This window comes from Rhinolophus hipposideros (genome assembly GCF_964194185.1).
Source record: "Rhinolophus hipposideros genome assembly, chromosome: 3".
Taxonomy (NCBI): Eukaryota; Metazoa; Chordata; class Mammalia; order Chiroptera; family Rhinolophidae; genus Rhinolophus; species Rhinolophus hipposideros.
The window spans coordinates 104,214,228-104,229,162 of record NC_138049.1 but is presented as its reverse complement, the minus strand read 5'-3'; the positions used below and the strand labels follow the sequence as shown (position 1 = coordinate 104,229,162).

Genomic DNA, 14,935 nt, shown 5'->3' with positions numbered 1-14,935 from the left:
AAATACTAATTCTTGGGTCCTACAATCAGAGATTCTGACTTACTTGATGTGGAGCAAGTTTTTAAAACCTCCCAGGTATTCTAATGGGCAGCAAAGTTTGGAAACCACTTGCTTAAACAAAAGGAAGTCACATTATGTCACTCTCCAGGATCTCCCGAGGACAGCTCCAGCATTGGTTAGTTCTGGGGCTCAACCACCTCCAGGAAACAGCTTCTTTCCATCCTCGGTGGGTAGGTTTGGCCCTCAGCTAGCTCCTCCTGAGGTCACAAGATGTCCGCCACAGCTCCAGACATCACATGCAGACTCCACAATATCCAAGAACACAGTCTCTTATCTTCAACAAGGAACTTTTCCTGAAAGCCCTTTCCCTCTGGTCTGATTGTCCAGGGGAACAGGAATGTCACAAATGACTGAAATCAGTGGTTCCCAAAGTGGGGTGCCTTGACCAGGAGCGTCAGCATGACCTAGGCACTTGATAGAAATACCAATTCTTGAGTGCTGCCTCAGACCTACTGAATCAGAAACTTTGGGGCTGAGGTCCAGCAATCTGTGTTTTACCAAGTCCTTTAGATGATGATTCTGATGCATGTTCAAGTTTGAGAACCACTGGCTTAGAGTTTAAACTGTAGGCCAGTGGTTCTCAACCGGGTCGATTTTGCGCCCCAGGGGACATTTGGCGATGTCTACAGACATTTTTGGTTGTTACAATTCAGGGGTGGGTGCTCTTGGCATCAGTGGGTAGAGGACAGGAATGCTGCCAAATATCTGACCGCGCACAAGACAGCCCCCCACAAAGAATGGTCCAGCCCTTTTGGGTCATTCATGCCCAAGGTGAGAAACCCTGCCTTAGGCCACCCAGCATTTCCTCTGAGTCGCTGCAGGCGGGACTCTGGTTGGTAAGGGCAGATGAGCTGCTACTAAAAGCTCCTTTCACAAGGAACCAGACATCTCCACCACCTTTCCCGCTCTGCCCCCTTGGAGAGCAGCCCTTACTTTAGAAGTAGACTCAGAAATGCTTTAGAATATAAAGTATGGGACTTGCAGGGTTAGAGGGTTGTGTTTGTCAGGATAAGAAAACTCACAACCCCTCGCTTTCATCTCTTGGGGGTGGGGGGGACTCTTGAGGGGGTGTGGTTATGGCAGGGGTCATACTCAGTGGCTTACTCCAATAATTACCATTATTGGGGAACACAGTTTTATGAAGAGCTTAATTGTCTCCTCTCTAAATTTAGTGTGTGATTTTAAAGGTTGGCTGATTCCCTAAGTGTGATTTTTTTGCACTGTTTTGGAGCCAATTAGTTTTTTTTACCCAAGAAATGTAGCTCCATCGTATCCTATGAGCAGTTGCTCAGCTAGGATTTGATGTGTAGGAACTCTCCTTTTGGGCCCCATCAAGCGTGGAACATTGGACATGCCTACGTTTGTAATTTTTTGACCATACTTTCCAGCATTGTCCATTTGAACTTTGCATTGGTGGAAATGTTCTATATCTTCTCGGTCCAAGATGGTGGCTGCCGACACATGTGGCCGCTGAGCACTTGAAATGTGGTAAGTGCAATTGAGGAATTGATTTTATTTATTTTAGGAATTGATTTTCAATTTTATTTAATTCTGTTCAACTTAAATTTAAATCATCAATGGACGATGCCACCTTATCTGCCACGCCCAGAGCTTTCCTGTGGCACTCTGCAGGGTGCTGGCTCATGCTGGGCCCCAGCCGGCACTCCGCACACAGATGCTCAGAGTTGGACGGCCCTGACGTACAGGACACCCTGTCCCGTTGATCTCAGCCGAAAGCCCCCATAACTCCAGGCAGGGGCTCGGTTGTTTTGAGTATTGCAATAAGCTGTGCCCCAGTTGAGCATTTCCCAAGCAGAGGCAGCCCAATCTATCCAATACCTCAGAGCCTTTTGCTTTTGGTGGGAATTCTCTCAGTTCAGCACAGAAATGTTGGTTATCTCATGCCGATTAGAAATGCTACCTGATAATTGAGTAAAAAGTCATTTGCTTTCCAGTTTTTTAAAAAAATTACTTAGCATATGGAGTTTGTTTGGTAGAGAAAAATCTTTCAAAACATCGGGCTCCTTGGGTGAAGATACATCGAGGGCCCCTCCGTGGTGCAGAGGTTAGAAATTGCTAATCTGGTGCAACTCCCTCACTTTGAGGGGAGCAACCTGTGCAAAATCACCTGCTGGAACGTGGCCGAGTCAGGACTAAAAGCCAGAGTCCCAGGCTTGTTGAAGAAGCCAGTGTCTGAACAGCATTTTTTTAAAATAATTTTTTTATTTTTCAATTACAATTGACATACAATATTATATTAGTTTCAGGTGTACAGCATAGTGATTAGACATTTCTATTGTCTTGCAGAGTGATCACCCTGATAAGTCTAGTATCCATCTGACGCCATACATAGTTACTATAATAATATTGATTCTATTCCCTGTGCTTGCACAGCATTCAATGTCTCAGTGTGTGGGTGTCTGCCCTGGGCTGTCAGCCCCCCAGGACAGCGATTGTGTGTGATTCCATTTGAGCAGGGACTAGAAAAGGCAGGGAGATTTGAAAGCCTCTTGGATGGTGGCGTTATAGAATAGATATTATAGTCTGGGACCCGTTCTTGAAGTGTGGTCACTGGAATACCTGTATCACAATGGGGGACTACCAGAAATAAGGTAATAAAAATGCAAATTCCTGGGCCGCACCACAGACCTCCTATGGTGGTCTCATACATTGGCGCTCCACCCGTGAACCCCACCTCCTGCTAGACACTTTGGTGTAGCCCCCCCATACCTGCATTGACTCTGGGCTTGGCCATGTGACTTGCTTTGGCCAATGAGACATTGGCCAGCATGCCAGCAGAAGCTTGATAGATAAGTGCTTACATATTGGAACTTGTCCTCTTGGAATGTTCACTCTTGGAGCCCTGAGCTACCATGTAAGCAGGTCCAGGTACCCTTCTGGAGAGACCACATGGGGAGAAAGATGGAGTGGGAGGGTGGCGGGGACAGACAGGCACCCAGCTGCCAGCTACACTGGCCATCTGCGCTGAAAGGCAAGTGAAAGAGGAAGCCGCCTTGGACATTTCAGCCACATCTGAGGCCATGTGGAAGAGAAGAACCACTAAGCTTGACCCAGCCAATCCACATAATCATGAAATACAGTAAATCATTGTTTTTAGTCACTAAATTCTGGGGAGCTTTGTTACGCAGCGATAGACAGCTGAAACCCCTGCTGAATTAGAATCTGTGGCTGTGGCCAGAATCTCTATTCTGTACAAACCTCCAGAGGGTCGTGAGAACCCCTGGAAGGGGAAGAGGCCTAATTCCAGTTGCCATGAGCTGTGTGAGTTTGGAGAAATTCCCTAGCTTTTCTAATTCTCCATTCCTTTGTGTGTAATACAGAGGTGAGTACAGCCTCCAGAGATTCACGGGGAGAGAGTGCTCTGGGCATCTGAACACCAGCTGGCTGTGAGGGGCTGTGAGTATTGTCAGCCACACTGGAGCATGGACTGAGCGCCAGCTGTATACCCAGCACTGCACCCAGTGGGAGCCGCTGTGTCAGACTACGGTTGTGGGCACCCTTGTTCAGTTTAATTTCCCTGAGATACCAGAGGTGAGAAAGTGGCTGATGGTGTGCGCCGAGTGTGGGCATGGGGGCCAGTCCATCAAAGCCACAGCAAGGCCTGTGCCCAGAGGGTGCCCTGAATCAGACTTCACCACCGCACCTTCATCATTCATCTGGGTGGTAGCAATAGCCTCTTTTAATTTTTCAATTGACGTATAACATACAAGGTGTGATAAAAAAAATATAGTGAATGTTTTAATTTAAAAAAATTTTTGCAGTATAAGACACATTGTCATTAATCCCCCTCAAAATATTCCCCCTCGATTCAAACACACTTATCCCATTGCTCTTGCCACTTTCTGAAGCAGTTCTGGAAGTCTTGTTTCGTGAGTGTCTTTACTTCATCCTCCATTGTGACAACACTCCATGTCACACATCGCTTCTGGTACAGCAATTTCTGTCAAATAAAAACATTACGGTGTTCCACCTCATCCACCTTATTCACTGGATCTGGCACCATGTGACTTCTGGCTCTTCCCCAAAGTCACAATAATTCAGGACATCGAGGCAGCCATGACAGCATAACTAAAGACACTCATGAAAGAGGACTTCCAGAACTGCTTCAGAAAGTGGCAAGAACAATGGGATCAGTGTGTCCGAATTGAGGGGGAGTATTTTGAGGGGGATTAATGGCAATGTGTCTTTTATTGTAATACATTTTTTTGTTAGATTATTTTTTATTGGGGAAGGGGACAGGACTTTATTGGGGAACAGTGTGTACTTCCAGGCCTTTTTTCCAAGTCAAGTTGTTGTCCTTTCAGTCTTAGTTGTGGAGGGCGCAGCTCAGCTCCAGGTCCAGTTGCCGTTGTCAGTTGCAGGGGGCGCAACCCACCATCCCTTGAGGGAGTTGAACCGGCAACTTTGTGGTTGAGAGGATGCACTCCAACCAACTGAGCCATCTGGGAGCTCAGCAGCAGCTCAGCTCAAGGTGCCGTGTTCAATCTTAGTTGCAGGGGGCGCTGCCCACCATCCCTTGCGGGACTCGAGGAATTAAACCGGCAACCTTGTGGTTGAGAGCCCCCTGGCCCATGTGGGAATCCAACCGGCAGCCTTCGGAGTTAGGAACACAGAGCTCCAACCTCCTGAGCCACTAGGCCCGCCCTATTATAATACATTTTTAAAATTTAAACATTCACTGTATTTTTTTTAACACACCTCATGTGTATACAGCGAGGTTCACAAATCTTAGATATGCTACTGACTGCATTTGTACATATGTAAACACCTGTGGAACCACCACTCAGCTCAGGACAGAGAACCTTGCCAGGACGCCAGAAGGCACCTTCACTGATAGCTGTCAGAAACAACTGCTGTTCTGACTGCTATCTCTGTACATTAGACTTGCCCATTTCTGATTTACCTGTAGTGTTTTTGAATGTGTCTCTTTGTACAGACTTTTTCAATTGTTCCCCTAGCTATAACTTTTTTATACACAACTTATCACAGTCTACTGGTGTCAGTATTTACCAGTTCAAGGGAAGTGTAGAAAATTTATCTCCCTTTAGGTCTTTTTACCCTCCCTCACTTATAATCTAATTTTAATAAGCATTTTCTTTACATACTTTGAGAAACACATCAGTGAATGTTATAATTTTTGTTTCAACCCTCAAACATAATTTAGAAAACTCTTGAGGACAAGGAAAGTCTACCATATTTACCCATATTTTTATTCTTTCTCTTGTTCTCTCTTCCTCCCTGATGCTCCAAGATTCCTTCTTTTATCATTTCCTTTCTGTTTCAAGAATTTCTCTCAACCATTCTTTTACGGTCGGTCTACTAACAACAAATTCTCTTAGTTCTCCTTCATTTGAGAATGTCTTGATTTTTCCTTATGTCCTGAAGGATATTTTCACTGAATATAGTTTTCTGAGTTAACAGTTCTTTTCTTTCAGCAATTGAAACCTACCCTCTGCCACTTCTGGCCTCCATGGTTTCTGATGAGAAATCCACTGTCATTGAATTGCTTTTCCTTTTTGGATAAAGTGTCCTCTCTCTCTCTCTCTCTCTCTCTCTCTCTCTCTCTCTCTCTCTCTCTCTCTCTCTCTCTCTCTCTCTGATTTCAGAATTTTTTCTTTGTTTTTAGTTTTCAGGAGTTCAATTTTTTATGTGTCTTGGAGTAGACTCCTTCTAGATTACCTGTTTGGAGTTTACTAAGCTTCTAATCTGTAGATATATGTTTTCCCCCAAATTTGGGTGTGTTTTTTCCAGCCACTGTTTCTTTGAATACTTTTTTAGAGCCATTCTCTTTCACCTCCTCTGGGACTGTAACAGAATGTTGGATCTTTTGTTATAGGCCCACAATTTTCTAAGGCTGTGTTCTTCCCCCCACCCCCCACCCCCAGTCCATTTTCTTTCTGTTGTTTAGATTGGGAAATCTCTATCTTCAAATTCACTTATCTTTTCCCTGTGTTCCATTCTGCTTTTGAGCTCATCTAATGAGCTTTCAGTTCTAAAATTTCAAGTTGATTCTTCTTTATATCTTCTATTTCTTTGCTAAGCTTTCTGTTTTTTCATTTGTTTCAAGTGTATCCATTATTGCTGGCTGAAACTTTTTATTTTCCATAAATTTTATTGGGGAATACTGGGGAACAGTGTGATTCTTCAGGGCCCATCAGCACCAAGTAGTTGTCCTTCAATCTAGTTGTAGAGGGCGCAGCTCAGCTCCAAGTCCAGTTGCCGTTTTCAAGCTTTAATTGCAGAGGGCGCAGCCCACCATCCCATGTGGGAATTGAACTGGCAACTCTATTGTTCAGAGCCCCGCGCTCTAACCAACTGAGCCATCCAGCGCCCCTGAAACATTTTTAAGATTGCAGCTTTAACATCCTTATCAGGTAATTCCATATTTGTGTCATCTTGGTGTTGGCATCTGTTGTTTGCCTTTTCGCATTCAGATTGAAATTTTCCTGGTTCTTGGTATGACAGATGATTTTTTTTTTCTTGAATCCTGGACGTTAGGGTGTTATGTTATGAGACATGGACTCTTATTTAAGTCTTCTGTCTTTGCAGCCCTCCTCCAACACTGCACCTTATTGGTGCCAGGTAGGGGTGAAAGTCCAGGTTCCCTACTTGACCTTAATTGGCAACCTGTGTGGGACAAGGGTGCCTCCTTCCTACTGGGCAGGGGTGGGAGTTCCAGCTTTCCACTGGCACCTCCCTGCCTGGGAAAGGAGGGATGCCTTGTTGCTGCTCCCAATGTGGTCTTTACTGACCTGTTACTGCTGGGTGATGGTTACAGTCCTGACTAGGCCTCTTCTGACACCAGCCCATCATGGAGGGGAGGGTATTAGTGCTGGGTGGGGATGAAAGTCCTGGATTCCCACTCATTTTTCTGTTACCACCCTGGTGGTGGGGGATGGGGCACTGGTGACAGCCAGGCTCAGCTCCCCATTCAGCCCCCCCATTCAGCTCCTGGGAGTGGTGGGAGGGCTCGGGCTGCAGTTTCTTTCCATGGTGTTTGGCTGGAGTATGCATTTATTGTTTTAAAGGTTTTTGTCTTGCTAGACTGCGCCTTTCCTAGTCTTTTGGCTAGAGAGAGCAGGCTTTTCTCAGAGCTGGTTTTGTCCACACTCATTGGTATTTCTGGGTTGCTGACTTCTCCAGCAACAAATCTGGAAAATAGTGGGCAAAAACGAAAGCCAGAGAACTCACTACTGTGTTGTTCCTTGGGTCTTGAGGTCCCTAGCCTGCCCTCTTCTCTCCTCTTTTAGAGTCTTCATAGGTTCGTTTTATATGTAGTGTCCAGGGTTTTAGCTGTCCTTTGCAGGAGGAATAGGGAGAAGGGGAGTGCATTACCTCCATTTTGCCCAGACACCAGACGTCCAGATTTACCTGTTCTTGAGCTTTATATAAGTAGAATCCATCTTTTAAGTTTGGTTTCTCTTGCTCTACAAGATGTCTTGAGATTTTTCCGTGTGGTTGTATGTAGTTGGATGTTTTTCACGGCTGTATAGTATTCAACTGTGTGAGTAAACCACGTGGTAGAATTTGCACAGTGGAAAAGCAAACTACCCCTACTACATGCAACACACCACACAATTTGTTTATCCATTTTTCTGTGGATGGGTTGCTTCCAGTTTGGAGCTATTAAGAACAAAACTGCTGCAAGTGTTCTTGGGCATGTGTTTTAGTGGCCACAGCACTCATTTCTATTGGGAATAAATATTGCAAAAGCCTCTTAACTTGTCTCCTTGCTCCAGCCTTTGAGTCTTTCTAGTCACTGCCACATAAAAGCCACAGGAATCTTCTAAAACATAGATTGGATCCTTTCCCTCCCTTGCTCAAAAATACCAATGGCTTCCCTTCATACTTAGAATGAAGTCCAGCGTCCTCACCGCAGCCCACAAGGCCCTGCAGGTCCTGGCCTCTGCCTGCCTCGTCTCTACGTTGTCTACTTCTCTCTGCCTCCATCCATCCACTCATCCCCATCAGTCCATCCATCCATCCACTCAGTTTTGGGGTGCCTTCAGTGCCTCGCTTACCCTCACCTCAGGACATTGGCCCTTGCCCTTCCCTCTGCCAGAAACACTCTTCCCCCAAATCATCACGTACCTCCCTGTCCCCCTTTCTTTAGGTTTTTGTTCAAATGTCACCTCTTCAAAGAGGGATTCCGAAATGGCCCCCATTCATCCTCTTTACCTGTTTGCCCCACATTATTGTTCTTGGCAATACTGATCACCGTGTGAACTTCTATTGTTATTTGTTGCATGTCTTCCCCTTTTGGCATGAGACGTACATGAGGTTGTCTCGCGGTTATCTGCTGTGTCCCACTGCCTAGGGCAGTGATACGTGTGGTAGGTGCTCAGGAAATATTTGTTAAGTGTATTAAAGACACTAGCATGGGGTTTGGTCAGACATGCCTCGGTTCCGACACCAGGGCAAGTCCCTCAACCTCGTACTCCTCACACTCATCTCCTAGGCTCTTGTGACAATGCAGGTTTGGATTCAGGAGGTTTGGGGTGGGACCTGAGATGCTGCACGTCTTCCCAGCTCCCAGGTGGGATCCAGACTTTGAGTAGGAAGGTCTTAAAGCATCGGTGTTCACACCTGTGAAATGGCTCATTGTGGAAAGCAAGTGGGTAACGGTGCCCCGACTTAGCAGGTGCTCAGTAAGTACCTATTGTCCCTGCTCTGGGTGCCGTTCAGGGTCTGAAACTTCAAGTTGCCTCTGGTTTTCTCCCTCTGATGCTCTGGCCCCCACAGGTTTAGCCCCCACATAGACCCTCAGGGCCCTTGCCCATTTTATTTCTTCATTGCTGGCCAGCCCCACCTGTCATGGGCAGGGGCCTGGGGAGGAGCCTGGCATTTTGACAGTCATGGGAACATTATGCAAATGAGATGCAAAGCAGCAGCTAATGAGCCCTGATTGCATTTGCTCTGGGAACATGTGGGATAACTGTGCCAGGCTGGGGTGGGGGTGGGGCAGTGAGGTGGTGGGTTGGGCAAGGAGGTGGTGATGGAAGGGGTCAGCTTCTTTTGGGGACATGAGGGCAGCTGCTCTGTGGCCTGGGTGAGGCCCCTTCCTCATTTGTCGTCCGATCCCACCGGTGTCCTGGAACATGATTAAGGGCCGGGAATAGGGGCTGATGTTAGGCATCGTGTGTGTGTGTGTGGGGGGGGGGTCCCTGGGCTTGTCTGGGGCCTGTAAGTGGGGGAGTAGAGGGCTGCAGACGGGTGACTTGGGGGCCCCTCCCAACAGCAGATGGAGCTGGATTAGGCTGACAGCGGAGGAGGGGTAGGGGTGGATGCTTTCCCAGCTGGGGAAGGAGGGGTGACCGAGGGGTCAGCTTCTGCCACAGAGCCTGTCTGAGTGTGGGGGGGCAGAACGCGGGGGTCTGCCAGGCGGCAGATGGGGCCAGATCAGGCTGACAGAGGGCTGGGTGGGGTGAGCTGTCTTTGGTATCCCTGGATGGAGCCAGCTCTTTAGGAGAAAGATGATCTGGGGCTGGGGGCCAGCAGGTGGGCAGGGGGCTCTGCTTACAGCTCCGGAACTCAATCCCTCCCCGCCCCCTAGCTGAGGTCTCCTCGCTCTCCAGGGAGCCTCTGTTCTCCAGCGCCAGCCATCCCCGCCCTCCTTGCCGGTCCTCTGCTGAGGACCTCCAGGTTTGGGGACACCCAATGCCAGCCTTCTGGCCCAAGGAAGGCCAGGCTGGAAGTCACCTATCATGGTGAGGTCCTCGCTCATGCCCAGTATTTGACTGGCATTGCACGTCCACGTGACCCTGTCCTGCCGTTGATCTAAGGCTGAGAAGCACACTCGACTCTGAAATTCCTAGAAACTGGATGGCTGTTCCCATGTTTCCTAACCAAATCTTTCTTAATGGAACCAAAGTGGAACATTGGAAAAAACTTGGCAGGCAGAGGGTTCAAATCCTGGCCCAGACATTTATTGGCTTTGTCGCCTTGGAGCCCATTTCCTCTCACTCCTGTGACCTCACCTCAGGGTGGCTGTGTTAGCCACGGACACCACGGAGAACAGGAGTTCAGTAAACCCACTGGCTTGTCACCAGTGGGGACTCTGGCCCATAGTTGTGTCCCGGCATCTAAAACAGTCCCTGACATATGGTGGGTACCTAGTAAATATCTACTGAATGAATGAAATAACCTGTTTCTTCTGTTCCAGGATGATTTTTACCCTCACATTTGACATTTCTGATATTAGGATGTTTCAAATAATTTATAGCATGTCTGATTTAATTGACATCAGTCTGATGATTGAGAGGGGTCTTAGATGGGATGACACATGGAAAAAGGCTATCATTAACAGGCAGCTTCTTGCTTAGTTTTCAGTGGGCTTCTGGTTCTCTCTGATTGAGTCTGTCCTCTCTGGGCTGTGCGGGGTCCCTGAGAATTGCCCTGGCATTGGGGGCTGCAGTGACCCCTGCCTGAGGTCCTCTGAGGTGGTGACTGGCTGGGGACAGCGCATCCTGTGGGGCAGGGTGTGTGTCCTGTGCCCAGGTCCCCACCTGGTCTGTCCTCCCCCTCCCCGCCCCCACTGGATGTTGTCCCTGCTGGGGGCGGCAGGCCTGCCTGAAGCACGGAACTCCCTCTGAGGAGAAGGGGCCCGTTTTACACTGTCCTGTCATCGTTCCATGTCCCCGGACTGGACAGCAACCGGGAAGGTGGGCGAGGACATCTGTGAACTCCCTAGGACGGGCAGAGGACTTCCAGAATGAGGGAGGGGGTGTGGGGAAGGGTGGACCCTGTCTCCACCCCCACCCCTGTCCTCCACAGCAGAGCTCAGACAAAGGGGGCAGATTAATGTCTGATACCTAGAGGGGGGCGCAGAGCAGAGTCAGCCCCTGTCCAGGGAAGTGGCTCATTGTTTAATCCCCTGGTTGGGACACTTTTCCTGTGTCACTGATCCCTTCTAATGAGGCGAGCGTTATCCAGCTGTGATTTGCTGTCGGATGGGTTTGTGTGTTGTATGTTCTGGATCTGTGTACATGTGTGTACATGTTTTAAAGATTATGTGCGCTGATATCAGTATTAACAGTGTATGTATGTGTGTTACCTGTGCACGTATCGCTAGATACACAGGCTTGTGGAGATGCGTGTACACAAATATGTGCAATGGGGGTTTGTATGTGTAAGTGTGTTGTTGGGGGTGCACTTGTGTGTGGATACATGTCGGTACGTATCGATCACACGTGTGTGGTGCGAGCCTCGGGGTCTGCTCTGAGGGGTGTGTGGCAGCTCTGGCCAATGGGAGAAGTGCCAGATTTGGAATCACAAGGCCTCTCTGCTAACAATGAACCCAGGAGTCCTGGATACTCAGATAAGTTGTCTTACTACTGTGGGCCTCAGTTTCCAATCTGTAAAATGGGTATGGGACCTTATGGAATGAGATTGTGGATGAGAATCTCACACTCAGCCTGACCCAGAAAAGACTCAAAATAAAATGTCGAGGGATGACTGAAGGCGAATGAATGAGTAAGCAAATAGAAATATTTACAGAGTAGCATTCAGTCAGATTTCAAGGACTTGAGGGAAGTGCATGGAAAGGTGCAGCTTGCAATGCCTGGTTGGGATGTCTGGAGGGAGGCTCCCGAGGAGAAAAGAGGAAAGAGGCTGGAGAAGGGTCCCCCCCACAATCCAGGGTGGCCATGTGAGCCTGCGTGTCCATCAGCGTCTCTGTGAAGGTGAAGTGTGCATGCCCCCGCCGGTGTTGATGCAGGCGCCATGTAGAAGGCGGGCGTCCCCTGGTGTACATAGGAAGGAGGCTGTCTGTGCGAGCATTGCCCAGTTGCCATAGAAACGAGCAGAAGGAGGTGGGTGGCTGGAGCAGGAGGCAGGTCGGGAGGAGGGAGGGGAGGAGGCAGCAGTGGGGGGCGGGGAGCTGGCTTCCGCAGTTCTGGTGCTGCTGCCTTCCTCAGCTAGCAGTGGAGGGGAGGGAACCCAAGAGGACAGAGCCCCCAGCCTGGGCACCAGGCCCCCTCCCTGCCCACCAGCACGGAGAAGGAGGACAGCCAGCTCCTCCGGCCCAGCTTGGCCCAGCAGGGGCAGTGCGCTCCTACCTGCCCCTGGCTTGGTACCAAGACAGGCCCAGGTAGGCATCCCGATGGGGACAGCTGGAAGAGGCTGCATGGAGAGTGGGGCCCTGGGACTAACGCTGCCTTCCTACCAGCAGCACCTGGTAGCAAGCAGAAGGGCCTAAGGGGCCAGGGCCAGGGGATGGGTGGGGAGCAGCCAGCATTTTGGAGGCACTCTTCAGAATCTGGGCCCTCCCCATCAGGAGGACTGCCCCCCTGTTGCCTTTCCTCTTCTGTACTTCAGTCCCTCTCTCCACCACTGTCACAAGCCCTGACTGTAGAAACACTCCCCTCCCTGGGGGAAATGCCCTGTGGGATGCTGAAGCTTCCAGTAACCCACAGCACCGTCCCTCCCCAGGCTGAGGCTAGAGTATGTGGGGGGCAGGGAGAAGTGCGGATGTCTCCCACCCCCACGGGGGGCACTGCTAGGCCCTGGCCATTTGGGACCAGCAGACCCAGTCCCACCCCCTGCACCACAGCCTCCCCACATGGTCTCAGGCATTGGGCTTAGAGCCCCCTGGTCAGGGGGGTCATCTTTCTCCTTTTCCCCCAAGCATGAGCCCTTTCCCTCCTTGTTCTCCCTGCAGACCTAGATGCCCAGGTCTCCCGAAGGACCCGTGTCACCCCCAGCAAGCCCAGAGTCTCCTGTTGGGGCACAGGAGAGCAGACCCCTCGTGGTGGTGCCTGTGGCCCTCCCTCCCCCAACTTCTGTCCCTTGCTGCATTGCTCCTGGGGACAGACTCCGCCAGCCTGGGCACTGCGGAGGCGCCTCTGGCTGCTCAGACGGGTGGTGCTGGGGCCTGGGGAGGAGCTGAGCACAGAGGGGCCTGACGGGCCTGCAGTGCAGCAGTGTGTGGGGAGCACCTGGTCCGGGTTGGCCCTGGAACGGATCTGAAGAGCCTTGGCCTGTGTGGGGAGGCGATCCGAGCCTGAGTGGGGCAGGGGGTTGGTGTGTGCAAGCTTGGGCGTGCTTAGGGTGCCTGGGAGGCAAAGTGTGTGCCCTCTTCTCCCGCTTGCCTTCTCTACCCAGCATCCAGCTGGCTGGGTCCTTTGCTGGGCCCTGGCACCACATCGTGGAGCTTCTTCCCCTGGGCACCTGGGGGTCAGAAGACTTTGTGCAGGGCCGAGGAGGGATCCCTGAGCCTGGGATCGGGTGGAGAAATATGTGTCAGGAAGCTGACGTGGTTCAGTTCATTTCTGCAAGTGTTAGTTCACCTGCTGAGTATTAGGCACAGGGGTCTCCCGCTGGGGGTTTAAGGGCATGGGGTTGAGAGGACAGGTCTCCAGTGGTAGGAGCAGGGTCTGGGGTGCAGATCTGCCCAGGAGCTGGCAGCCACGTAACCCAGGTACACTGTCGCCATCCGCCCCCTGCTTCCCTGAAGCCCGTCGCCCTCCTCCCACCAGGGCCTTGGGGTGGCTGGCATCTGGCCTGCCTCAGCTTCGGCAGTGGGGCTTGCTTCCATCTCAGCCAGAATGGGGCTGGTGAGCCCTGAAGGGCAGAACGAGAAGGTGCTGTCCCCTCCCCAGCCCCTCAGGCCCGCCCCGACCTTCCCCACCCCGGTGCTGCCTTCTCTAGGCCACGTTCCCCTTCTCTAGGCCACGTTCCCCTTCTCTAGGCCACGTTCCCCTTCTCTAGGCCACGTTCCCCTTCTCCTTTGTTGTTTTCTGTCCCTCAGGTCCCTACAGTCTGTCTTGCTTGCTCTGTCTCTCCCCTACATTGTTGTTCCCAGACTCTGGGGCAGAGAGCCCACCAGAATAGACTCCCAGGGTACATTTCCAAACCCTACCCCATTGCACTCAGTGGGCCTATTGTCGGGGCACCTGCCTGGAAGCCCAGCAGCCTTCCCCATGTCAGAGGGAGCTGAAGGGAGGCCCCAGGAGCATTCAGAGGCCTGGGGCTCAGCCAGAGGGCTGGGGCTCTGGGACTGGAAGACCAGTTTAGCCCCAGGCTGGCCTTACCTCACACGGCCCCCAGTGCAGGCGCTCTGGGGGAAACTAAGGAGACATCTCCACTTGGCTCTTCATGGGCAACTCCAGGCTCTAAAACTGGGCTCCCAGCTCCCCCAAATCATTCCTCCTGCTGTGCTCCCCACCCACCAGCTGCTCAGGCCCAAGCCCTGGAGCCATCCTGGACTTCTTTTCACACTCACATCCAAACTATCAGCAAATTCCCAGCCATCAACCACTTCTCACTGTTTCTAGCTAAATGACCGCCTTGGTTGAGCCCCCATCTTCCTTCATCTGGAGGACTGCAGCCCCCTGCCAGGGGTTCCCTGTCCGCCTCTTCCCCTTGTAGCCTGCTCTTCCCCCAACAGCCAGGAACCCTTGAAAACCTAAGTCCCATCACATCTCACCTCTTCTCAAACCCCGCAGTAGCTTCCATCTCACTTGGGAAGAAAGAGTCAATGGTCTTACTTTGGGGATGGCTGGTTAGCTCAGTTAGTTAGAGCGTGGTGCTAATAGCACCAAGGTTATCGGTTCGATCCCCTTTTGGGCCACTGTGAGTTGCGCCCTCCTTAAAAAAACAAACAAAAAAAGTCTTACTCTAACCTACAAGACTCCAAGTGACCTGCATCGTCTCCGGCCTCCCCATCCAGCCTCCCTGACCTCACCCCTCCCTCTCCCCCTCACTCACTGCTCCAGCCACAGGGCCCTCCCTCCCCCCTTCCTCAATCATGCTTCTGCCTCAGGGCATTTTCACTGGCTATTCCCTCTGCCTAGATGCTGTTCCCCCAGATAACTGCATGGCCCCCTCCCTCACCTCCTTCAGGCCTTTGCTGAAA

At 50.8% G+C, this 14,935-nt stretch overlaps 1 protein-coding gene across 5 annotated transcripts in view; it reads left to right on the top strand.

Annotated features, from left to right (window-relative positions):
• The window catches only part of PACSIN1 (protein kinase C and casein kinase substrate in neurons 1), a 57,670-nt gene that overhangs the window by 27,318 nt on the left and 15,417 nt on the right, over nt 1-14,935 (top strand). For 2 of the 5 annotated variants that reach the window (XM_081043342.1, XM_081043341.1), the window contains exon 1: nt 11,980-12,169. The exons of 2 other annotated variants lie outside the window; for them this stretch is intronic. The gene's annotated coding sequence lies outside the window, so the exon portion shown is untranslated. Of the gene's footprint in view, nt 1-1,529; nt 1,549-11,979; nt 12,170-14,935 lie in introns of those variants that run through there. One more of the 5 variants, XM_081043343.1, reaches the window with a different exon arrangement.